Below are 27,233 nucleotides of genomic sequence, written 5' to 3'. Positions count from 1 at the left end.
TTTTAATTCCGATTTAAATTTTAGTGATTAAACAAGGCTTTAACATTAAGTTTATGTATATTTTGAATTTTCTTGTGCACACTTTACTTACAGCTGAGAAACATATTTGCCATGTTTCAGACCTGGACTCATGTTCTTCATAAATACAGTAAGTCAGGACATGAAAGGGGGATACGAGTGCTGTCTTTATTTGAGTTTGTCACAACATTATGAGTTACATTTATTGATCTAGGCAGAATTCTTTAAAAAATACCTCTAAATGGGTTTTAGGTAAAAATGTATAGCTTTCTGGGGGTAATATTTGGTGTGTTGAAAGGCTGCTTGGACTCCTGCAGACTGAATAACCCACTCAAGTATCATACACGGTTCATCAGAACTGACAAGGACATCTGACACACATATGAGTAATAAGAAAGTAAAATCACACTCCCGTTAAAATTTCCTTTATAACCTTGTCTAAGAAGCAGGTAGCATTTTACCCCTGTAGAGGATCAAGCTGGATCAATCTAAACTGTTATCCATAAGAGCTGATACATGATGCAGAGAATATAATGTATTAGCCTTAATGAATTGGCTCAACAGCATGAAGCTGAATAAACTCAGAAGAGGAACGATCAGCTGCTGCACTGATTTAGTTGTTCTTCGTTCCTCACCCATAGCCATATTACAGAATAAGAGGTATATGTCCTAAAGGTTGATTTTAATCGATTTCTGTCAATTTCAAACCGCTTGAAATTTTTGTAAAACTATGTTATATTTCCGGAGTTTTAGACCACACGTTTACTAACATTTAAAAATTAGTTGAAAAAAAATCATCTGTTTAGATCGATTTCCATCAGTCTAAAATGATGAACAATCTATGGAAATTGGCCTATAGTAAAAAATACCACTAGCTCTTTAATGCGTCCTATGTTCACTTAATTCTAAGGGCAGTATTCAATGAGGCCAATTCGCCATGTTTCATGGCGAATTTGTGCTATTTTCACTTTGGAAGGTGATTTTTTGTGTCAGAAAGTGAATCACCCTATTCAACGTGCACTTTTCGCTGACGGCGAACAGTGAATGAAGGACAATTCGCAGTCTGATAGTCTCTGCAACTCGCTGTGGTTTTTTAATGGGTTTTTCAATATGATTTGCTGTGAGTGTATTCAATGGGAAGATCACGAATTGCTTTCTAACTGATTTTCACCGTGTGTCACTGTGTAGCAATCGCCATCTTTTCATGGTGAAGTGGAATGTGAACTTTTAAAACAATGTTGTTGTTTTTTTTAAATTTGGTGTAAAAAAATCAGGAATTTTATTCTGTGAAGGGGCATGCTATTTTTATTCATGTGCTTATAGCACATGAATATATATTTAATTTAAAAAAATTAAATACACATAACAGCCAGCAGGGGGCCGAGAGCCGCTCATTACATATTCATATATTCACTGCTCCCGATCATTACATAGCAATGATCGGGAGCAGTGCATAACCCGGTCCCCTGCTGGCTCTCCCGTCGGGCAGCTTGTGTTGCCTGGGTCCCAGGGAGCTCTACTACCCTCCACATACATTCTGGGGCAGGCAGGGAGACTTCCATCTCCCTGCCTGCCGCCGTCCTCCGGCTCTCTGTGGCATCATTCTACAGTTATGGGGCCCACAAACGGGGTGATTTCAGGATATTTTCTAAGCAATCTGACTTAATTTGACTAGATCGCTTAGAAAATGCCCCTACATTGTGTAGGGGCCGTAGCGATAGCAATTTGTGGCCCCTTGCGTTGCTATCGCCCAGCGAATATTCAGCATACTGGATAAATCGCCGGTCAGGGCCAGTGTTCTCACAGAAGAACACTGGTCCTGACAGATCGCTCGGCACACAGAGCTGACACATTGCTGTGTGCTGAGCAATCTTGCTGAGCAAACTCATCAAAGTCTCCCTGTTTGTAGGCCCCATTAAAGTCACTGAGACTACATTTCTATATTATGGTTTTTGGTTCACTCCTTCTGGCAAATTCCTTCTTAGATGGACAAAACCATGTGCACTGCAGGGGGCAGATGTAACTTGTGCAGAGAGAGTTAGATTTGGGTGGGGTTTTACTTCAAAGTGAGATCTATATTGCAGTGTAAGAATAAAGCAGTCAGTATTTTCCCTGCACAGAAACAAAATAACTCACCAATATCTAATATGCACATTTTACATTCCCCCCCTGCAGTGCACATGGTTTTGTCCATCTAAAAAGGAATTTGCCAGAAGGAGTGAACCAGAATAAGGCCACATGTCTGCATGTTTTATGCATTGCATTGCTGCCACAATTTGCTGTTTACATATTCACATTAGTGAGTTACCTCCAATAAAGTGACCACCATGTGTAATGATTTTGCCCAGCGTGTATGGACAGCGATGACCGCTGTCATTCCTGGGGGGGGAAAGCCGCTCAGTACATACACACTGAGCCACTTTCCCCCTGCCCGGCACTGTCTGCTGGACGGCTTTGCATAGTGCAGTGCTATGCAAAGCCATCCACAAAGCAGCTCATCTGCTTGTAATACAAGCAGATGAGTAGCCTTCTCATGCAATGATGCGGGAGCGCGCATCACCGCTCACCGCCGGGGCATACACACTGGGCGGCTTTCAGCTGAAAGCCGCTCAAAACACCAAGTTTGATCGCCTTTCAGCTCAAAATCGCCCAGTGGGCCTTAAGAGTGAACATAAGTGGCATTCATCTTGCCAAATTGCAAAAATAAAAGTAGCACTAGTGAAAGATATTAGTGCCGCTTCCTAGACAAAGCCATTCAGGGTTGCTGCAAGAAGCCATTTTTCTCACAGCTCTGTTGGTTCTCTAATACAATCTCAAAAGCTGGTTACACGCACCAAGCTATGTGTTCCCACTGACATTGGGGAACAAAGGAGCGGCGGCTCTCACTAGCGATGTCTTACATCAGAAGGGCCAACAGAGGATGTTGCTGACGATGTGTAGGTGCGCACATTGTCAGTAACATAGCTAGCACACATCAGACAATGTACCCAGTATGTCGTTCTGGTCTGCTTGTCCAGACCGACATATCGTCTGCAGTGTACCCAGCTTTCGGCCACACCTTTTACTGCTGTTGCTGGTAGTTTGTGTATGTAATAAGGAGCATGTATGCTGTATGTCTAATTTCTAATAATTTATATACAGTACTAGTTAATTCTAAAACAGTCTCAATTCTACCTGTTAAGCTTTATTAAGTGCCTTATCTTGTTTTGCGGTTCTTTGGGTATGAGTTTTTATATTTTTTTATTTTGGTGCATCACTGTCCTTTCTTATGACTTTGATTCCCCAACGTATCCTAACTGGAGAAGGGGCTAACACAAGTCCCCTGAGATACACAAAGGGGCTGTGGATGGTGGAGGGGGGGGGGGGGGGGGGGGTTTGCGCATGCATGTATTTGCGCATGTGCAGACCCCCTGTGCGAACTCCTTCGGTGAGTATCACACTCGCCAAGGCGTTCGCATGGGTAGGGGAATGGGCAGGGGTGGACACCGGCCCGGTGCAGGGGTACATTTTAAAGGTGTCCCCATGAAAATACTGGGTGTTCCCCTTCGAACGTAGGCGGGTCGATGTCTGTTCCGGTCGATCAGCTGTCACATGACGACTGCACCCACCCCCTCTTCGGCAGGCTCAGATGGAAATAAAAGTCAGTTTAGACCATCGAGACCATCAAATGATTTCTCTCCCCTTCAGATGCATGCAAGGGGACATGTTTGCGTACATCCCCTCTCATGGTACCAAGGGATTCAGCTTGGGGGGCTCAGCCATTTCTTTGGATGGACTGGGGGCGTGTTTATGGGCTCGCCAGGCAGTGAATGTGTACTGCTTAGTGAACCTTGCTGAATCAGGCCCAAAGTGCCTAGGTGCGTGTATATAGGGCATTTCCCTATGCCCTGGTGCAGAGCCCTGAGGGCTGCACAATGATGCAGGCTTACTCAGCTGCAATGTATTGGAGTTACAAAGCCCCACAGATCCAGAGGTTCTCCCTCTGCATGTGCGGAAATTAAGGCAATCTGTTGCTGTAAATTCTGTTACAATGTCATTAAGATCTATTTGCAGACTGTGTTGCAATTTCTATTGAAGTATTTTTAAACACACATAGTAAAATGCAGAACAAGTACATATTTTAGGAGATGAAAGTCAGGAATGGAGTGTTCTTGCCTATAATAAGTCTCATACCACCAGGAGACAAATGTTCTGAGCAAGTAAAGATCTTTGTGCACACATTTCACACACCAAAAATCCTGATGACCCCACGGGGAAAATGTATAAAGGTGACAGATTTGTACTTTCATGGTCGGTTCAGCCCTGAGCTGCAACGGGATACAGTCACTAGGTCTACAAGCATTATTCCAACAAGCATTAGGTTGATACCACTAGGTCGACATGCAAGAAGGTTGATATGACTGAAGGTCGACATGGGTTAGAGCGACAAGATCATTAGGTCGACACACGCATTAGGTCGACATGGGGACTTTCAACAGTTAAAAGGTTGACATGGGTTTTTTTCACTTTTTTTTTTTTTTAGCCGAACAAGATACCATGCCCAAAGCATGGCGAGCGCAGCGGCATTCATTTTCAGTGTCCATGTCGACTGTCAACATTCGGGTTAAAAAAGTGGAAAAACCCATGTCGACCTTTTGACTGTCGACCTTGCCCATGCCGACCTAATGCTTGTGTCGACCTAATGACCCTGTCAACCTAACTGTAAAGTACCCATAGATCATAATAGGATTTAGGAGTCTGGGCGCTCCTAGGCAGAACTTTATTAGCCGCTGTCCTGTTTTGTGTCCCCCCCCCCCCCGAAAAAAAAAATACCAATACCACTTTTTTGTCTTTGTGGCCATGAATGTGCTCCCCTCTAGGGCATAAAGTGGTCATGCAGAGGTGGGGGAACTCATTTCTCTATGCCACCTAATTAAACCCCCTCCCCCCATTAGGCAGAGACAGGGCCAGTGGTAGGGTTTTTGTCATTTGTCAAACTAGAATGCTTTTCGTGAGAATTACTGTGCAGGGCCAATGTGGAGGTTAAAATGTTCTACAGTACCTCACCATTAGAGGTGGTGGAACTCAGTTCCACCTCGTTCCCCCTTACTCCCCTCCCTGTATTATAGAATATAATAAGCCGCCCCCTCCTCAGAATTGGAACCCCACACTGCCTTTAGAACCCATGCATTGACCCATTCCAGCTGCCTCTCTCCCTGCATAATGCATGAAACGAAGCTGTCATGCCGGCCCCCAGCAGGTGCCGCCCCTAGGCATGTGCCTAATGGGAAACCCAGCACTGTCAATGCGCGCAGTCATCTATGGAGCATCCTTGGGACTTGCAAGCAACACTACAACAGCCCCTGAGTCTTTTTTTTTTCATTGCATGTATTGCATGTAAAGCATGCTGGGCAGATATTGGTTGCAGGTAGTAGTAGTAGTAGTAGTACGTTTATTTATAAGGCGCCACAAAGTGTCCGCAGCGCCGTACATAGCAAACAAAAAAAAAAAAAAAAAATTACAAGGTAACGTACAGGGTGTGTAGAAAGATACAGTATAAATAGGGGTATAGCTGGTAGAACTAAAATCAGCATCAGTTCAGAAGTAGGTGTCAAAATAGTCAAGGAGACCGAAGATGAAGTAGAGGAAGGGAAGAACAGGACAGGAGCACAGGTGAGGTAATGAGGTAGGGTGAGTACGTGAGGAAGGAGGGCCCTGCTCATAAGAGTTAACATACTAAAAATAGGTGGGTGGACAAACGAAATACAATAGGATAAGTAGGAACGGAGGGGAACGGAGGCAGGATAGGAGGATCAAAAGAGGTTAGGAGGAGGGATAGGCTAGTCGAAAAAAGTGGGTTTTGAGGGAGCGCTTGAAGGAGGTAAGGGAATCAGATAGCCTGATGGGTGGCGGGAGGTTGTTCCAGTGCAGGGGGGCAGCGCGAGAGAAATCTTGGACACGGGAGTGGGAGGAGGTGATTAGGTGAGAGGTCAGTCGGCGGTCAGCGATGGAGCGAAGAGGACGGGAGGGAGTGTGGATAGAGATCAGTGAAGAGAGGTAGGGAGCTGTGGAGGAGGAGAGAGCCTTGTAGGTGGTGGTGAGGAGTTTAAAGAGAACTCGGAAAGGAATGGGGAGCCAGTGAAGAGATAAACAGAGGGGGGAGGCGGAGGTAGAGCGGCGGGAGAGGAAGATGAGCCTAGCAGCAGCGTTAAGAATGGATTGGAGAGGTGCGAGGCGGGTGAGAGGTAGCCCAGAGAGAAGGATGTTGCAGTAGTCAAGGCGGGAGATGACAAGAGAGTGAATGAGAATTTTGGTCGCGTCAGTGGAGAGGAATGGTCTGATGCGTGAGATGTTGCGTAGGTGAAAGCGGCAAGACTGTGAGAGAGCACGAATGTGGGGGGTGAAAGAGAGGGAGGAGTCAATGATGACACCGAGGCAGCGCGTTTGGTCGGTGGACGTGATCTCGGTTTCACCAATGCTGATGGAGATAGTGGGAGAAGAGGGGATGTTCGGGGGATGGAAGATTAGAAGTTCAGTTTTAGCCATGTTTAGTTTCAGGAAGCGTTGGGTCATCCAGGCTGAGATGGCCGTGAGGCATTCGGAGACCTTGGACAGAAGTGATGGGGATAAGTCGGGGGAGGAGAGATAGATTAGGGTATCATCAGCATAAAGGTGGTAATGAAAACCATAGGAGCTGATGAGGGTGCCCAGAGAGGTGGTGTAGAGGGAGAAGAGGAGAGGGCCAAGGACTGACCCTTGGGGAACACCGACTGGCTGGGGGGTAGTAGGAGAGGAGGAGCTCGGAGTGGAGACGGAGAAGGAGCGATCGGAGAGGTATGAGGTGAACCAGGAGAAGACCGTGCCAGTGATGCCAAAGGAGCGGAGGGTGTTGAGCAGGAGAGGGTGGTCAACAGTGTCAAAGGCAGCCGACAGGTACTGTACATTGTCTATCATTGGCTTATTCTCATCTCATTCAATTATAGCAATATACATGAATATTTGGTACTCTTTACCTAGAAGGCCGCCCACGATTTTGATCGTGGGCATCATTAGTAAAAAAAATCGCGTCGGTCGCATCGCATGCGACCAAAAAATCGCATGCGATGCGACCGACGCGATGCCTGCGATTTCCCATAAGGAACAATGTTAAATGTCCCAATTGACCCGATTTTCCTGTTCAATGTCTCAATTGACCCGATTTTCCATAGGAAACAATGTTAAATGGCCAACAGAGGCCAAATAGGCACCCTGAAGTGTGAAATGGCCCCCACAATTGTTAACGCCACCCCACGATCAACGTCAACCCGAAGTGTGGCGAGCGCAGCGAGCCCGCGTCCTACGACCTTTTCATACCCCCACTATCCACGTCGGCGTGGAGTTGAGAATAGAAAGTGTGGCGAGCTTCGGGCTCGGTGGCACGCTGCGCTCGCCATACTTTCTATTCTCACCGCCGACGTGGATAGTGGGGGTATGAAAAGGTCGTAGGACGCGGGCTCGCTGCGCTCGCCACACTTCAGGTTAACAATTGTGGGGGCCATTTCACACTTCAGGGTGCCTATTTGGCATCAGTGGGCCATTTAATATTGTTTCCTATTCAAAATCGGGTCAATTGAGACATTGAACAGGAAAATCGGGTCAATTGGGACATTTAACATTGTTCCCTATGGGAAATCGCTGGCATCGCGTCGGTCGCATCGCATGCGATTTTTTAGTGCATGCGATGCCCGCGATGACCGCGATGGGCGCCCTTCTAGGTAAAGAGTACCGAATATTTTTTTTTTACTCCCATGAAATGGCTGGTTACCACACACAGATGCCTACTTCTTGTCAATCACCCTGTGAATGGCCAATGATCAAATAAAGTATCAGGACTTAATCGCAGGGCAGCCTAGCGCATGCGTACTACGGGGGCATGTAGGGGGAAATTTACTAAGATGTGTATTTTACTTCACGTGTGATGTTGCTATGGGCAACCAATCAGAATCTACTTCTTATTTATTTAGCACCCTGTACAAGTTAGTAGACAGGATCTGATTGGTTGTCCATACCAACATCACATGTGAAGTAGAATACACATCTTAGTAAATTTCCCCCTACATGCCTTACGCATGCTCAGTCTAATGATAATTTCTCGCCATGCAAATTCTCGGCTGTGGAATCGGATCGGGCCCTATGATACAATTTCCCCATAACTTTGACAGTGAAACCGTCATTTTGTGCTATTGTTTATTTGTACATAATTTGCATTTTGTGCTATTGTTTATTTGTACATAATTTGGGGGCCAGCCCCACATCTGTAACTGTTTAAGTTCGTGTGTACTCCAAATGATATTTCTCAACTCATCAACACTATAAAAAGTCCTAGTACACGCAACACTTGTATCAGTTGTCAGCAAACCACAAGCGTTGCTAAACGAATGTATCTCCAGCTGCTCGGAACCCTAGAAAGAGAAAAACAAGGTTACATGCCAAAGAGCTTCACATATTTGTTAATGATAGAACAACCCACATGCCATCATCTATGTGGTCCTTCCTCACACAAGCCCAGGCTTGCAGATGAAGTGGCTATATGATAGGGTGCCTCAGAAGCAGTTAGTAAAAGCAGAAGTTAGCTATCAGTGCTATATGACAGGAATTACATGCAAAACGTGAACAATTCATAATATTGTCAAAATTCTATGATCACTAAATGTAATACAGGTTGAGTATGCCTTATCCAAATAGCAGTTATCCAAATTATTCTGAAAACCATACATCGCAGAAAGTGATTTTTTTCTTTTTTTTTTTTACTAAAAGCACTACTGGGGACATCTGTAACAGCACTACTGAGGACATGATATGTAACTGGCCCTACTGGAGACATCTGTAACAGCACTACTGAGGACATGATATGCAAGACATTGATTGTTTGGCCTGAGATAGTACACAAACTTTGTTTCATGTGTTTGATGTGTTTGTACAACATAAATGCAAGATACCTCATGGAATTGTGAAAATATTCTGAAATACGGAATAATCCGTTATCCAAAATTCTTCTGGTTCCGAGCATTTTGGATAAGGGAAACTCAAATTGTATTAGAAATTAAGGGAACATTAACATAATGTTAATCATTTCATCCACTTTTTGGAAGCACCTGGTCAGATATTTACTGCCATAATGTACTATTCTAATATTACTCTGACAGAGTCCTGATGCCTCTGAGTTGCACAGAGATGATTTATTTGCAAAGTGATTGACAGTCAGGGTGACTGAGGAGGAGCTAATGGGGGAGCGATGGCAACAACGTGCACAGTTACAATGTTGCCAGCATTGTTCTTCTGTCACACAGGTCAATATTAAGGCTAATCAGAACTTTGATAATCGACTGACCTACGATGATTGTTGCGGGTTTGTAGGCTGGCGCTGAGATTTACAAAGCTGCCAGTTGGCATCTCAATACAATTCCAGGAGGCTGCAACGTTTGGACAGAATATAAAGAGCACGCAAATGGTCTTGGCCTATGTCATAGAGGAATAGCAAAAAGATAGCGGGTGAAATGTAATAGGGTGAGATTTTTTTTAGACAAAGTTGGAAATCACTTGTGATTTTGGTGATTTTTTTTTTTTTAACATTTTGTGGAATGTGAAAATTTTAGTAACGGGAATGTGCAATTTTTTAGTAGTGGGTTTTTTTTGGGGGTAATTTTTTTTTTAGAAACGGGGTGGTTCTCTCCCAACCCCAAACATAACCGGCTCTGGCTCATTGAACCGGTCCTGGTTTCCTAAATATGGGGGAAAAAAGTGATGGGGTCCCCCCATAATAAGAAACCAGCACCGTGCTTTTGGAGGTCATGATTCCAAAAATACGGGGAAGGAAAACAGTAGGTGTACCCCGTATTTTGGAACCGGCACCAGGCTCCAACCGCCATTGTTGTAATGCCACGGCCAGGGGACACTGCTTTAAACAAGGTTCCCTGGCTGTACCACCCTGGCTGGTCATCCCTGGGGGAGTGGGGATCCCACAAGGCTCAACCCTTGCAGAGCTGAATCATGGGGATGTCCCCACCACCCCTGGGTAGGCTGATGCTTTTTGTGTAAAGAATAGAAGTTAAAAATAACGTTGGGTTATGTAGTGGAACTACTAGTTCCAGCAAGCCTCCCCTGCATGCTGAGACTTATCCAGTCTACAATCTCCTGTACTTTAGATTAGAGATTGGGCACGCAAAACATTTGAGTTGTCCCCTCATTATGCAACGCATATTGCTACAACAGTATAAGCAACTCATCATTGCAATTTGTTAGTTTAAAAAAAATCTCCAATCTGTTTTTTACTGTGTAACACTTTTTACTTTTAATTATTTTTTTTCCTCCATTTATATGTATTCACAATTCTGTTGTGATCTGGAAATAGCTGATGTACTTCTAAGAATATAATAACTGAAAAAATGATTTTTCTCTAGGCTGTGGGTAGACCGTTATAGTGTAAAACAGATACTACCCTTGTACATATTTAAATGAACTGAAGTTAATTTGCTACCCATGACAGCTTTCCTGCTAAAATATATATATTACATTATTTATATCTATTATTCAGAGAAAGATAGTCGTATGAAATAAACTAATACACAGGATCAGTCTAGGTCGTAATCAATTTTACATTAAATTCCTCAGTTTGATTGAGGGTAAATAAGTCACTCTGAGGATTTGCCATGTAGCTGTGCAATTATGTAGATGTTTTAACTGCCAAAGCGAATCCTGCCGTGGAAACCACTGGTTGCCTAGGTCATTAACCGCATAAATGTGTCGACTCTAAAGTGCTATTTGAAATTCAGACACTCGACTGTGAGATGCTGCTTCTCATCCAGGAGAACATATTAGCACATCGGGAAGCAGAGAACACCTAGGATTGATATTTGTAGAGATCTCTCACACAACATCTAAAGTATACTTTAAATAACGTTGTGGCTCAATGAATACTGAATAATTCAAGACTTGCTCAGTGATAAGTTCTTAGTAAGTAAGAAGCGGTGCCCAGTGCTGCAGTCAGCAGTTGCATATTAAATATCTTTCATAATGTGTTATTTAATGGCAAATGGGCACCATTTGGCTAGCCAGCAGTTGAACTGCAGCTCACAATAATGTAAACGCTGGGGGCTGTTGTCACATAGGTGCATGTAACACGGCTACAGAATATACCACTACAGAGCTAAGTATTGTGCATTATGTAGTAAAAAAAAGGGTCTCACATGCCACTATTTGAATGCTACATGCTGTGCTTTGCCGCAAATTAAGGCAAGGGCTAGGCTGCGGGAGGGTAAGTATTAGGCATTTACAAGGGAGGTGGGATTACGCTGCTTGGGATGGGTGGATTAGGTGTAAGCAGGGGTTAGGATTAGGCACTAGCGGGAAGAGATAGGGCCAGGCTGCTGCAAAGGTTGGTTGGGGGAGAGGTTATCGAGCTCCTGTCGGGATTCACCATATCCGGATCCTGGGGTCGGTCTTTTGACTGCCGACATCCTGACCACTGGGATATCGTATGTATACCAATTGAATAACCCTTTATATAGCTGTATTTTATATTATTATTATTATTATTTATTTATTTATTAATGATTTCTTATATAGTGCAGGAAATTCCATGGTGCTTTATAATTGGAAACAGTGATAAAACAACACTGATGAGGTATTAGCGGTAGGGGGGTCCTACTCGCAAGCTTACAATCTATAGTGGGCTGTGGGCTGTATGATATGGCCACCCAGCAATGTTGGCCTGGGATCAGGTGGATGGGAATTTGAAGAAAGAGAAAATAAGTGATAAGGATATGTGTAGCCTGTACAGTGGATAGGAAGTTTATGACGATTACGTGGGCGGTTCGAGGATCTGATCAGCTGACTGAAGATGGGAGATTTCAGGGATTGCTTGAAGGTTTGGAGACTGGAGTAGAGTCTTATAGTGCGAGGGTGGGCTTTCCGCATTTTTTTACATTTTTACCCTGTGGCCTAATTTTACAGGAACCTGTGGCCTAATTTATATTTGTATGCATTGCTGAAGTCTTCACAATGGAACAATCATCAACAGGCTGTGCACGTTCCGCGATTGCACAGCGCACACATCAAGGATCCTTTGCGATTACACTCGCTCTGACACTTTGTACAAAGAGTGATTTACAGAAAGGAACCGTTTCAAGGATTAATGTGGCAATGGCAGCAAAAATGTATATGGGCTTTTTTAGTTGCCAGCTCTCAAATTGCATCATATATTCAGCCAAGCATTGCAAGGGTCCATTGTAATTAACCCGAATATAATATAATGAAATTGCAGAAAATATTCAGCCCAACATTTTGTATATACAGATGGAGCCTTTCCCGTCTAGCCTGCCTATGGTGATTGTCCTGCCAATCCGCCACAGCGTGCCTAGTCGCAAGGCAGCGCAATAAGTATCACAGCTTGGAATTTGGTGAATAGCGTTACCGGATGAGCCAGCGATCATCAACCAGATGTCACTTTTTAAAATCACCACTGCGCAGGCGTCTGATGTCTAATGCAAGCTATAGCAAAAGGATCTGGATTGCGTGTGCATGAAGTGTCCATTGAAATGCACTATAGCGCAAGAACTACTTTACTGTACTGTTCAGTGCAGATGGACCCCCTCTCATTCAATCCCAGGGCCCGCCAGAATGTCCCTGTTGGCGGGTGCTGGCTGAGAGGGACTCCATTAGCCTGGGACGCATGAGCGTCTCACACGGACATGCGTCCCAGTCACTCAGCGGCTGGGCGGTGGAAACCCTGCCCGTCTCCGCTTCAGGGAGACAGGCAGGGTTAGGGGGGTTCAGGGGGCGATACTTAGTGGCAATGGTGAGCGGGGAGGTGGCAGACGGCAGCAGGGAGCTACGTCCGAATGGGGCGCGCGAGCGTCTTGTGCACACACGCCCCCTTCTGAAGGATGGCGGGGCCTGGCGGCTGGCTAGGGCTGGCGATTCTATTGCCAGCCCTCGCAAACATTAAAGGGGCTCCATCTGTATGTTAGATAGACACTTTTTTCAGAAAATACTATTGCATAGACATGTGTCTCATTATGTTAATTATAGTATGCAATGAGGATAAATGAGTGAGTATACAGTACTTTCGCTGAGAATGGGGCAAGCATGCATGGGAGACGCTCGTGTGTCCCATTCTCGGCAAATAGCGTGCCAAGATGGGTAGCTACGGTGGGAAAGCAGCAAAGACAACTGCAGATCCGTACTGTAGGTTACACTTGTATCCGCACTGCTGTCTGTGCGTGTCATTTAGCTACACTGGTTAAACACAGATATATGCTACAGTAGGAATGTCATACAGTACAAGCAGGTCAGACTCGAGCGCCGAGGGGGGTTAACAAAATAGCTATCAGGTGTCAGTCAGGGCTTCATGGGAGCCCACAACTATGGAGCTATTAATGGCATAGGTAACACTTGTGTAAGGGCACTGCTGTCCGTGCCTCTCATTACGCCATACTCATTAAATAGAATTACGCTACAGTATGAATGACATACAGTACGGGCCGGCCAGACTCAAGCACCCAGAGGGTCTAACAGAATGGCTTCCAAGCATGAATCAGGGTTTCATGGAAGCCCACATCTATGGAGCGAGTAATGGCATAGATTTTACATGTCTAAGGGGAATGCTGAAGGTGCGTCTCATTACGCCATTTAAACACACTGGACAGCGGTGCAGGTAGGGGACTGGAGCTGCAATAATCAACCTGTGCATTTGTCAGCAGCCCCAGTCCCCTACCTGCACCGCTGTCCAGTTTTGGGTACACCTACTGTGAAACAGGGCGCTGAGCACCTGGCAGGAGCTGACCCACTAGAGAGCAGGATTCCTCACTGTCACCTCCCCGCATTCCAGTGATGGCTCCCTGGCTGCATAGGAAGCCAGAAACCCCTGCAAAATAGGAAGACTATTGGAGGGGACCCTACCTATGGTTGCCAGCAGTTTCCCTTCCTGATGTCACATAAACTAATAGTCAGTCTGGTCTGAAAGTCAAGAGTCTCCTCTTTCATATAGAACCATTCTCAAGTCTCTACACATAGAACAAGAGATATCAGGGTGCAAAGTAGACACATTTTTACCCATAAACTGACACTTGCAGTTAGCCTTTTGGGGGTCTCATAAACTTAGGGTTCATATCCTCTAGTAGCTAAACGTCTCCCCTTCAATAAAAACCCAATTCTGAGCCAACTGGACCACCGAAACTGGAGATGTTAAGCTTTAAGCTCATTTTAATTTATCCATAGGGTTAAGCTATAGCAATTCTATATTAGCATGCTTTTACACCAACGCTACTGACAAATGCTTTGGTTCTTGTGCATGGAGTCACACAAAAAGGCTTTTGTGTGTGCCTAGTTTTATTAAATATAACTTTCATAAATGTTTCAATAAAAAAAAATGACAGTAATAGAACAAGGGTCTCCAGCGTGTAGAACAGCCCAGTTATCCACTAGCCTACGCCACCTGGTGATAGCAGTCAAGGCTCATGAGTCTATGTAAAGAGTGATCCTATGCAGATGGGGCCATAATGCCGTTTGACGAGAATAGGACAGTCCAGGGTTTGGTATTCACAATATTCAGCATCGGCTATGTGAACTTCAGGCCGCAGTTATTATTTGCCTAGGAGACTGGGACACTACACGGCCCATACAGTAATCATGCCTCATACGTAAGTATGTCCCATTCGTGTATCAACCTGCTGCTACATTGGTGGAGCATTGGCCACCCAGTGGTGGCAAAATGTATTGCATGCAAATTGTATAGAGTACCTGAGCAGACAATGAAAGTGGTGCGTCAAACCCCTCACCAAGGTGTGGAAATGCTGAGAGCGTTTCAACAAAATACTACTGAGTGTCACCATATTCTCTTTATGTCTTTTCTAAAAATTAGAAAATTGTATTTCCCTAGAAGTTAACATACGCAGTCAAGGGAACAGGTTTGAATCAGGCCCACAGTTCTGTTCATTTAAGTTTGCACCCCCGGGAGATGGTGAGCTGAAATCCACAAGAAGTTACTCAGACAAGACATTTCACGGCCAATTTCACGCCAACTCGTTTGGTCGGGTTTAGCCAATAGGTTCGGCTAAACCCAACCATAATTACTTCATTCACCAAGAATAATTATTTGCATATCGTCCTGCAATCTCCCGTAGCTTTAGACAGGCAATCGGGCGCGACATGACAATTGAATACAGTAGCTACCTGTCCTATAGCCCAGGGCTGTCTGTGTCCCAGGGTGGTGGTGGTGGGGGGGGGGGGGGGGTGGCACTTGGGAGTCCCCCCTGCTGCTCTGCTTAGCATGCACACAGTTTCTATTCACTGAAGAAAGGAGATGGGGCATAGCCAGTAGCTCTCACAGTGCTGGCCATGCCCCCAACAGCAACGAAAATGGGGGGCGTGGCCCCGTAGGAGGATCATGGGTATAGGCCATGTCCCCTGACTGGGACCGTGCCTAATTCCACTCCCAGACTCCTATGAAACAAGCCAATGGGACCCTAGGGGCAGGCTTATAAAGAGTGTGTGTAGTCTTATGCTGATTCCATGGGGCCACAGGGCTCCAGACACACAACGCCTGGTGGAACCAGCCAGCATTTATAATACATTATTTATTTATTTGCAGTTTCTTATATAGCGCAGCATATTCCATTGCGCCTTACAATTTGAATCAACAGTGATAGGACAAACTGGGTAATCACAGACAGAGACCTGTGCTTTATGGTCAAGCTGCAGCCACCTCTGTTTACAAGTAATTGGAGTAGGGACAAATGATCCCTATGTAGAGTAGCACACAAGGTTCACGGCTTATCTTTACAACTCAACATTTCTAAATTGGACACAGACGTGTCTCAGTTCAACAATACCCCATCCCTAAAATCCAGTCAGTTGTGCAGCATAATGGGAGAAACATGACTAATTGGGGTAAGAACATGCAAGCTACTCGCAGTGTTTTTCTCTAGATATCACTGTGAAGTGATGTATTATTTATCATAGAGACCAGTGATTGATACACAATAATGTGTATACTGCATGTGCCATGTGGCTAAAAACAGTTTTATATCAACGGTCTAGTAGGAGCATATTGTGTATACAGAGAACTAGATGAGGGGTAGTAGACCACTGCTGTGACCACAATGAAGGCAGGGCTCCATTTTGTTTTTAAATTATGCTTACCAATATAGTAACCCTCTATCCCATATCAGTCACAGGGACATATATAGTATATTAAACTGAAATAGCGTAAAATACCTTTATACCACCTATTTTCAAGGTATCCCATCAAAATCAAAGCATTAGAAATCTCCCATATTTGCCACAGTAACCTCCATTTCCATCACAATGCAGCCTCCATTGATTTCCATGGGGGCTTCTATGCTGTGGGATTTGCCATCTACATCTGCCTCCATTGATATACGAGCAGAGAGAATATCCAATTCTTTAGATTAAATTGAAATTTGGGGCAAGAGGAAAGTCAGAAACACTGCATGCAAAGCAAAAGCCAGTAAATGATTGTAGTTACATATTTCGCTCTCTACCACAAATTGACCCATGATGCAATTGCAGTATATTTGTTTTCCTCTAAAGATAGTGAGAAGATCACACACTCTCCTAATTCAACTCACTCTAAATAATCACAATTGATTGCATGGTGATTGATTAAAAAAGTGTTTGTACGATATGGGTAAAGTTAGAACACTGTATTTGGATACATTTACTAAAATGATGTAAAAGTGTGTACAGTATTCTCCTTCCCACAGCAGCTGCCCGAGCATCTGCTGTCCAGGTGGATGATGCTGTTGAGCTTATGTCACACAGGAGAAACAGATCATTTCACTACAAGCAATAATAAGTACCAGCTTCATTTTATTTTTCCGCACAGCTCATGCGTTACTGATACTTACATATCAAACACTCCATTCTTCTTATGAAGAAGGAGAACATGGACATAATTCACAGGCAGATCATTGGTTAAATACATGCTATCATATAGTAATGTGATAACATTGATAACAGAAATGACATCGTGTCATATACATGAAGGCTGCTTGTGAATATAACCTACAGATGTTCTAAAACAGATTCTACTGGAGAGACTGTGCAAGTTGTAGTACATTACCACACTTGGTAACATCATACACTTTTCCCATGATGCCTTACAGTCTATAACATTTTACATATGGTTGCGGCTAGATCCACTTCTGTTTTTTTTTACTTTCCCCATCATGCACTTGTTCCACATATACTTGGAGGGGGAATATAAATCTGTGGCAAGCAAAGTGAGCCACCGTGACCGAAGCGCGGCAAGCAAAGCAAGCCCGCAAGGGTACAATGCAAAAAATAAACTACACTTATGTAAATTACAGCTGTAAGGGAATCTAACAAATTCCACCCTCACCTAACATCACATCCTGGTCAAAAAACAGAAGTGGATCTAGACACAACCTCTTACATATGGAAAACCAAATTGGAATTATCTTTCACCAGCGCAAAATATTTAAAGGCAATGATACTTCACTTGCAATTACCCATCTGCTTGTTCTTAACAGAGACAAAGGACCTTATTCTGGTTTTTCGTAAGGCTGCGAATTAGCAGCCTTGCGAGTCCACCAGATTCAGCCCTACGTCGCCTGCCCCCCCCCCCCCCCCCCACACACACGCATGCCGCGTACGCTCACACGGGCTGCGAATGGATATTTTACATAGAAATCCATTCGCAGGCTGTGGGGGAACACCCATATCATTTGATGGTTGACGACCATCGAATGATGTGGAAGGCACAAGCACATATGAGGTTACTGTGAGGTAACCTTAGATGTGCGTGGGCATTCGTTAGGAAGTGGGTGGGCATCTGACATCCGGAGATGTCATCTGCCCGCCCACGGCGCCCACGTCACTGGGTGATTTTCATGGGAACACCCAGCGTTATCCTAGTAACGCCCATGAAACGCTGGGTTTTCCCTTGGGCACGACTATCCGCCCCCTGCTCGCAATGTTGGGTGCGTGCACCCAGTGAAACAGATGTACCCGGCGTATGCACATGCGCAGAAATGCAGCTGCACATGTGCATGCGCCAAACATCAGTCCCTGTGCGAACGGACCAGAATAACCCCAAAATGTGCCAGCTGTCCTCCGTTATCAGTTTTCACATGAAATGGTGCATGTAAGGAAGCATACATATAGCATAGCGCACATATTAAAAAACAACAAGGTGTCCCCACCGTGGAATCTCAAAACATCGCATAAAATGTATACAGGCACATAAACATATTGATTTTGTGTGTGGTTGTAATTCGGGGTGCTGAAGAACACCCTGGGAAAGTACCCTTCCTACCTGCTAGTGCACACCCTCTTACATATGGAGCCTACATGTAAAGCATTTCATCTTCCTATAGAAGTACAGCTATTATGCCCCATACACACTAAGCAATGTTTTATATGATAGTGCTCATCCCCCCCCCCTTTTGTCCCAACTGTATCTGTTTAAGGGGATTAGCCCCACTATTTGGACACTGTCCAGCTGTCCCACATGTAGTGTCTCTACTCTGCAATGAAGCATGTGATCTCTGAATAGATACCTTTTACACGGCAATGAAAGAGTGCACTGACTGTAAGCCAGGGACTGCCCAGCTGCTCGAGAAACGCTGGGCATGCCCCCAAAGTGACAAAAATGGGGGATTTGACCAGAGGCCGAACTACCATTGGTGCAGCAGGTGCATGCATTGCACCGGGCCTCTAAGGACTAAGGGGCTTATTGCTGCCCAGACTAGCAATAAATTCTTGGGTTGGGGTTGAGGTTGAGGTTGGTATTTTTGCACCTGGGCCCGCCACTCACAAGTTCCACCACTGTACATGACACAAGGCCACATTCACCCAAGGCAACCCCTTTTCAGACACATCCGTGTAAGTAGCCAGCGGTGTGAGCAACCAAAATTGTCGCCGCCTTCACCACCCCCTGTAGCCGCTGCAAGTGGAAGTTTATTTATTGATTGGCTGTCTGGACAGGGTTTATTTATGCTAATGTCACATTTATGATTTCAATATAATAAAGTTGAATCGGAATTACAAAACAAAAGTACTAATTAAATACAAAAGCATCTGTTGTCTTCCACTTTAACAATCGAATAGGAATCCTCCTGACTGGCTGGAGCAAAACAAGCACTTAAACGTTGCTGTACCAAGCTCTCTCCCCCCACCACTGTGGACGGCTATGAATGCTTTCGCAGTCACGCACACAGGGGTAAAATCACTCACCATCGAATGATTTTCCGCCTACTCGCAGCACCAAGTCTACACTTACTCAGCACCGCAAAGGCCGTGGGGAGAAGGAGGCCGCTGCCTTCCCTCCCAACGACCCCAAATGCCCGGCACCTGTCAATAACCTTGCGAGTGGCCAGCAAAGGCTAGCTTTGCATGTTCTGATCATAAGGAGACTCCGCTCATGTGCACAGTGTGATATGCGCAGTCTTTTGATAATCGGCAGGGCTGCAAATTTTGGCCCATAATCAGCGCATTCACTCAACTTCCGCTGATCACAAAGACATTCTACTTAATGCCTCTCCACTTACATTCCCTGGAATAAGCACTGATGGTGCATTCTCATAATCTCCAAACTGACCTGGTCATGACCTAGTACTGAGACTCTATCATTCGTTGATGGGGCCTAAGTACTGATCCATATCATAAAAACTGTAAATGTTAGCCATTCCTCTGTGTGATGAGAAACATCTGTAACATTAAAAATGCACGAAGAAGTATAATAAACACAAACAGGGTACTCTAAATTAAAAAAAAAGCGCTCTCAATTAAAATTCATGAATATAGTATAAAGATTGTGTCCAAATCCATTATCTGGCAGTGTTCTTAATATGTGTGTGTATAACACACACATTTATTTATTTATTTATTACCAGAAATATTTATAGTGCACACATATGGGCAGTATTCAATGTGGATTTACGGCATGTGCAGGATTCGCTGCACAGTCGCTGTGTTCTGGAGGGCTGGCACATTCACTGCCAGCCCTCCCTGTCTCTGTATTCAATGCCGCAGGGGCTCACTGCCCCTGACAGCAAATTTTAAAATAGCCATGGCTAGTGCATTGTAGCAGTCTGAATGCAGATTCAGATCGGGTGTGGTATAGGGTTCCGACAGTTGGGATCCTGACAGTCATTAGCCCGACATCGGTATCCCGACTGCCCGGACTCAGACAGCATGGTGAGCGCAAAATGCACAGTGGCTGGCTACGCTCGCCGCCTATTCTATTCTCCTTCTTTGGGGGTCGTGGACCCCCACGAGGGAAAATAGCGGGTGGCCGTTGGGCACCTGTCTGTCAGCGTTTTGACAGTCGGGATCCCGACGTCGGGTAAATGACTGTCAGGATCCCGACTGTCGGGACCGAGTCCGGCACCCCAGAGTATCAATCCCACACATATATAATATATAATCAACAAAGTCTCCTGGTACATCATAGACACATCCTGTGTAGGGCCTGGTGTGCCAATAAAGCCGGTTTGGCGTGACTACAGCAGAGTTCACACTTGTACATTGCATCTCCTCACCTCTTCACCAGTCTAATGTTGTGTACACATGGGGTGAGATTTAATAGAATGAGAGATTCAGAAAGTGAGAGATTTGGTAAGAAATCTCCAGGTTTTTTAAAGCAGCAATCATTTACACTGCAAAACCAGTTTCATTTTGCAGTGTAAATGATTGCCGCTTTAAAAAAAACTGGAGATTTCTTCCCAAATCTCTCACTTTCTGAATCTCTCATCCTATTAAATCTCACCCACTGTGTGATTTGCACTATATAGTCAAAATCGATAGCAAGATAGTGCAAATTGCACTGTGTTTGCCGCACCCAATCGCAATCTGATCCGGATGCGAGGCCTGGCGGCATCAGAATCGAAGGTAGAAATAGAGTGTGCAGCACCCTGACAGATGATCCCGGCCCTCAATATTAACTTGACACATGTGGACACACCTTAACTATAACCAGACTTTTTTGTGCCCTGTGCCATTAAAGTCCAATAGTTGATTTTGCCATTTGATTGCCGCTTTAAAAAAAATGGAAATTTCCTCTAAAATCTCTCACTCTCTGATTCTCACACCCTATTACATTTGGCCCATGGTTTGATGAGTTCAGTATGGAAGAACTTGACTGGCTCACACAGAGCCCAGACCTCAACCACATCGAGCACCTATGGGATGAACTGGAACGAAGACTGCAAGCCAGGCTTTCAGCGCCTTACCTCATAAATGCTCTAAAAAATGGGGGTAATTCAGACCTAATCACATGGCCACAGTCGGGATCCCGGCAGTCATTAGGCCGACGTCGGGCTTGCTGCGCTCGCTATTCTATTCTCCCTCTATGGGGGTCGTGAACCCCCATGAGGGAAAATAGCAGGTGGCCGTCGGGCACCTGTCTGTCAGCATTTTACAGTCGAGATCCCGACATCGGGTAAATGACTGTCGGGATCCCGACTGTCGGGACCGCGTCCGGCACCCTAGAGTATCAATCCCACACATATATAATCAACAAAGAATATGAACATGTATACAATGTGGACAAGTGCAGTGTGAATATTCTGCAGGGTGAGCATTAGGGTGAAGCAGCGGTAAGGTGAGGATTAAGTTACAGGAGTGTTAGGGCTATTTCACACACAATGGATTTGTCCGTCTGGAAAAATACCGGCCGTGTTTTTCCATTGTTTGACTGACAAATACAGTAGGGCATTCACATGGTATGAACCCGGCACGATCACCATGTTACAGCCGCGATAACCACTGACTAGGATAGCTCCCGGCCATAACACGACACATGCCATTTTTTCCCCGGACGCAAAAATCCATTGTGATGGGAAATAGCCCTTAGGGCTAGACATGATGGGTAGGAGTAGGATTAGCAAGATCAGAAGCGCCACAGGATCCTATGAACCCAGAAGACACTGCTGGAGCGCCGGACCCATCACACAAGATAAGTCACCACTAGATTCTAATCTTGTCAACATTTCATCAGTGTCTGCATGAAGCGTGCCAAGATAGTCATTTGGGACATGCCATGCATATCACCATTACAACCATATTAACTCCCATTTCAACACAGTGAATGTTGGCAACATATACAGTACAGTACCTATGTAGCTGGAATTCTATTACAACTCTAACCTTTTCAGTGCTGTGGGCATACGTTTTAATCATATGGGAAGAACTATTATCTAAATATGTCTACACAAATGAATTTAAAGGTAGACAAAAGCCTCTCCGCTATTCTTTGAGATGCAAGTGACAAGGGGGATACCAATAAAGGGACATAAATCAGTTTAATAAAAAATAAATACTGTGATGAACTTTTGACAGTCCTGTGAAAGTCCGGGAGACTACAGCATATTTCTTAGCCTTATCAGAACAAGGCTGTATTGGGTTGTAGGCAAGCCTTATTACTTCTAAACACAGATATCAGTATCCTTACACTTCCAACCTCAGGGATCCTGAGACTGTTTTTTCCAATGTCCCAAGATAGAAGATTGATCCCAGTGTATTCAGCCGGAGGCACATTCTCAATTATCAAATTGTGCACCTGCAACTCTTAGTGAATTGGGGGAAGGGGAGACAATAGCATATTGGTACAACTGACAAGACTACTTTATTAAATCCATTGAAAATAAATAAATAAACACCATTCAATTAAATATATTTCCCAGCAGTGTAGATGCATTCTTCTGGCAATTTTACATTACCACATAGCAGTTTTGTAGGTTACATCAAATGAATAAATAAATGCATTGCGGTATGGTAACTGTAGATCTGTTTAAGGCTTTTGTAGCATTGTCTTTAATTTTCATTAAGTTATGGCCGTATTTGACACAGTGTTAAGGTGCATACACATGGAACAATTACAGAAGCGTTCCGACATCATTCATGAGTGTATCAAATCATTCACACGGAACGATTTGATACACTTCGCAAAATAGATTGGTTTATGATCTTCCTGCATATGGTGCAGGGAACTATTTGAACGATTGGTCTTTGCCATTGATCGGGAACTCAGACACTGTCCTTCAAATCGTTCCATGTGTATGCACCTTTAGGAAATGCCTTATGAAGTTCTTCAGTAACCTTGCAAGAGGTTTATTTGTTCTTAACAGATCGTATTTAAACACCTCCATCTATGTAGTGCAGACAGACACAATATGAAATTGGATCTCTTAGTAATGTAACAATAATGCCAAAGTTCAGACCCAAGGCAGCCGCGCTCCGATAGCATTGATGATATGTGCCTTTTATAAGGAAGCATATTGTAGTAAGGGACAAGACCATAGTTGGCGATTGAAGTCTTTGTCGTGTCTCTTTGGGGGAACTTCTGGCCCCTGAGCATGGATAAATGGATAGGGTGCAATAAGATAAAGATACTATGATCTAGCACAATACAATAGACAAGCAATTCCTGGCCATACAACGAGTAAACGGCATGCCTCTTGTATCTTCTCACATGACTTGTTAATTGAATCTGCTATTGTATTTGTTCACACTATTGTGCTTGTCACAATGTATGTCTAATGCCGTCTGTGCGCCACTGAAACTGTAAATGAAGCCTCATGTGCGACTGCTTTCTAAATTAAATCAAAACCTCTAGAAGGTCGTGCCTATAAGCCAAAGGTCATAGGCTGTCTACTTTATGTGACTTCTCTTTTGTTATTATTTTAATGGCCGTATTTTGATTGTCAGCATAAAATGCTGAGTGGTAAGATACACGTGTAATCTTGCTAGTCCAGCATCTTATTTCAATCTCTTCTTTCCGTCTAAATCCTATAATCAGGTTCTTTAATTAGAATGTTTTGCATCATTTCAGTGCAGCGACTATCTAACATCAGTCTGTATCACTGCATTATTCTTACATCATTTACACCTACACCAGTCCATGAGTGGAAAACATGTATATTCAGTTCTGGAGAATTCTACGTTTCCTGGAGCTTTTTCAGAGTTAACGTATAAAAAAGGTTGAAGACAATTAACTTGGATAGAATTTAAAATGGTGACAAATAAATGCCAGTTTTACAGTATAATTTATTTATAAGGTAGTAAAATATTCAGGAGTGACAACACGCACTAGACTCAAAGATTAACAATACCATATTGAAAGGTCTAGGTATAGTGGGTCGACAATGTCTAGTTTGACAAGCGCTAGGTTGACCACTAATGTTTGACAGTGATTAGGTTGACACCTGTAAATGGTCGACAAGCTTAAGGCCGACATGGGCAGTAGTGTAGCTAGGTGCCACGGTGCCCAGAGCAAGGGCATGTTTCATGCCCCCCTGCTTGTTGCCAAGGGGGACTGAAATGGCTCATTGCCAAAGGGGACTGATATTGCTTGTTGCCAAGGGGGACTGAAATAGCTCATTGCCGAGCGGGACTGAAATTGCTCATTGCCAAGGGGGCCTGAAATTGCTCGTTGCCAAGGGGGACTGAAATTGCACGTTGCCAAGGGGAGGGTGAAATTCTACCGTGGCCCACTCCGGAAGCCGGGCAGAGAAAGTGGTCTGTCCGCCGCTATTTTCAAGAATCCCGCTGGACCACTAGCCAATAGGAGCTTGCGGTCCAGCAACCACCAACGCCGCTCCTGATTGGCTGCTGGACTCCTTTTGGTTCATAGTCCAGCGGGAGACTTGAAAATAGCGGACCTGCTTTGTATCCTGTCTCCTGCGCCACCCGGCCGTGGCTCACACAGCCGATATTGTGAACAATGGCTGGGCGGTGCAGGAGTCAGGACACAGAAGACAGCAGGCAGGCGGCACACAGGGCAGAGTTTGCAGTGCCTGGAGCTCGTGCGAGTGTGAATCATCACAGCATCGGATGCACTATTTGGCAGACGGAACGCTCACTTTTGCAAGCAATTTTTTTGCGAATGCGGGTATATCGGGCTAATGCTCACCAGGCTGTCCAATTATAACCTGTTTATATCAGGCATATATCTTTTATCCGGTAATGCATGGGATAAGTATCAGGACACATGTTAATGCTCTGAGGGCTGGTTATCAGGAGATTATGCTTTGTGTGTCTGAGGCACGCGAAGCATAATCACTGATAAGTGGTGTATATAGGGACTCATTGGATAGATCCCGGGAATTCATTACCACAATAATTTACCAAAGTTTATTGAATACCCCCCTTAATAGTACAATGCATATACTAAAACATAAATCTGATAACCTTATATTATATAGCCCCATTCTACTCTATATTGTGTCAATTCTGTCACCACCAAAAGCTCCCATTCCCTAGATGCTTGAGACATACAGATATAGCCGCTCTCCTTTCTGGTCTATGGCCGCTCGTGCCTGTATGGTGCGCCATTATCATTCCAGCTCAATGCATTTCTATAAGCCGCAGAAGCAAATTAGATACACATTTATGGAGACGGGATTGTGTTGATCGCCTTGTATGTCGCATGTGGCGTTTGGCACGGCAACGTTGAGCGTGGCTACATCTATATGACCCCTTTATGTGCCATGTTGAAATCAGAAACTAGATTGTTTTGAAATGAGTTAATGTTATTACTAATACATTTTTTGTTTAATGTGTGTGTGTATGTGAGTGACAGTGGAGCAGATGTATTAAGCCATTCGAAGAGATAAACTGGAGATAAAGTGGAAGGAGTTAACGCACCAGCCAATCAACTCCCAACTGTCATATTTCAAACACAGCTGATTGGCTGGTGCGTTATCTCCTTCCACTTTATCTCCAGTTTATCTCTTCGCCCGGCTTAATACATCTGCCCCAGTGTGTGTGAGTGTGTGTTTGTACTGTATGTATGTATGTATATATATATATATATATATATATATACATATATATATATATATATATATATATATATATATATATATATATATGTATTTATTTATATCCTGTATGTGTTGTATAATGACAATTACAGCCATGAAAATTGCTGTTATGTCTATAAACCAGTCATATTTTTTCATGTAAATGAAGTTTCGCCTACAATTAGCTGAATTCTCATGAGTCCTTAAATCAACTTAGATGGCATTTACAATTAAACTGCATAGAACATTTCCTAGTTTTACAAGTTATCCTCAGAACCCCATAATATACAAAAGGACAATTTATCATGTTAATTAACATTGTGCATATATTTATGTAAATGTATACAATTAGTGGTTCAAGTGTCTAGAAATTCACATTTAGACATCAGCATTGTAATAAAGACACTGTAATAAACTTATGTGATAGCAACACATCTAAAAATATATTTATTGTAAAATAAAGGCATTTTTCCTTTACTTATAATTTTAGCATGGCTCTTATTTATTTATTTATTAACAGTTTCTTATATAGCGCATACATATTCGCAGCGCTTTACAGAGAATATTTGAACATTCACATCAGTCCCTGCCCCAGTGGAGCTTACAATCTATAATTCCTACTACATATACACGCACACACAGACATTCTAGGGTTAATTTTTGTTGGAAGCCAATTAACCTAACTGTATATTTTTGGATTGTGGGAGGAAACCGGAGTACCCGGAGTAAACCCACGCAAGCACGGGGAGAATATACAAACTCCGCACAGTTAAAGCCGAGGTGGGAATCGAACCCATGACCTCAGCGCCGTGAGGCAGTAAAGAGCGACCATATTGCCAGTGATTTGTAGTACTGCGGGCGATAAAATGCCAGGTGGGCGCTCCCATGTGTAGCCTCTAATGGTCGCTGGTCGTAGGAGCATGCTCCTGCGACCAGTGGCTTCCCCCTGGGCAGCATGTCACCCGGATCAAAAGGTCAGCAGCGGACACCCATCCCCCATCGCAGCATGTCACCCGGAGCAAGAGGTCAGCGGCGGGCACCCATCCCCCGGCGCAGCATGTCCCCCAGCGGTGTGGGATTACATGCTCATTGCCAAGGGGGAATGCATGCAGTAAATGGGGGACAGCCCCGCCTGGCAGAAATGACAGTCATTGACATTGGGCAGAGAGCAGGTGGCTGCCCGGCTGTATTCAGAGCACTGCAGGCCCCGGCTATTTGAAATAATACCCCTTTCACACCAGAAAATGCAGGGACTTACCCAGGAATATGGTTCCAGGCTCATGCAGGAACATTCCCATGATGGCCCCTTTTACACCAGCCTAGTCCCTGCATTTTCTGGTGTGAGGTGAGGGAGAGAGACCCCCCCCCCACAAGCAGCTATATCTTCGGAACCAACTGACCCATTTACGT

General features: G+C 44.3%; 1 protein-coding gene across 2 annotated transcripts in view; it reads left to right on the top strand.

The window, feature by feature from the left end:
* The window catches only part of TTC28 (tetratricopeptide repeat domain 28), a 561,828-nt gene that overhangs the window by 84,932 nt on the left and 449,663 nt on the right, over window positions 1–27,233 (top strand). The window lies entirely within an intron of this gene.

The sequence above is a fragment of the Crinia signifera genome, chromosome 1, assembly GCF_055691185.1.
Source record: "Crinia signifera chromosome 1, ASM5569118v1, whole genome shotgun sequence".
NCBI classification, from domain to species: domain Eukaryota; kingdom Metazoa; phylum Chordata; class Amphibia; order Anura; family Myobatrachidae; genus Crinia; species Crinia signifera.
The sequence above is the reverse complement of the archived record's forward strand: the minus strand, read 5'-3'. Positions and strand labels throughout refer to the sequence as shown.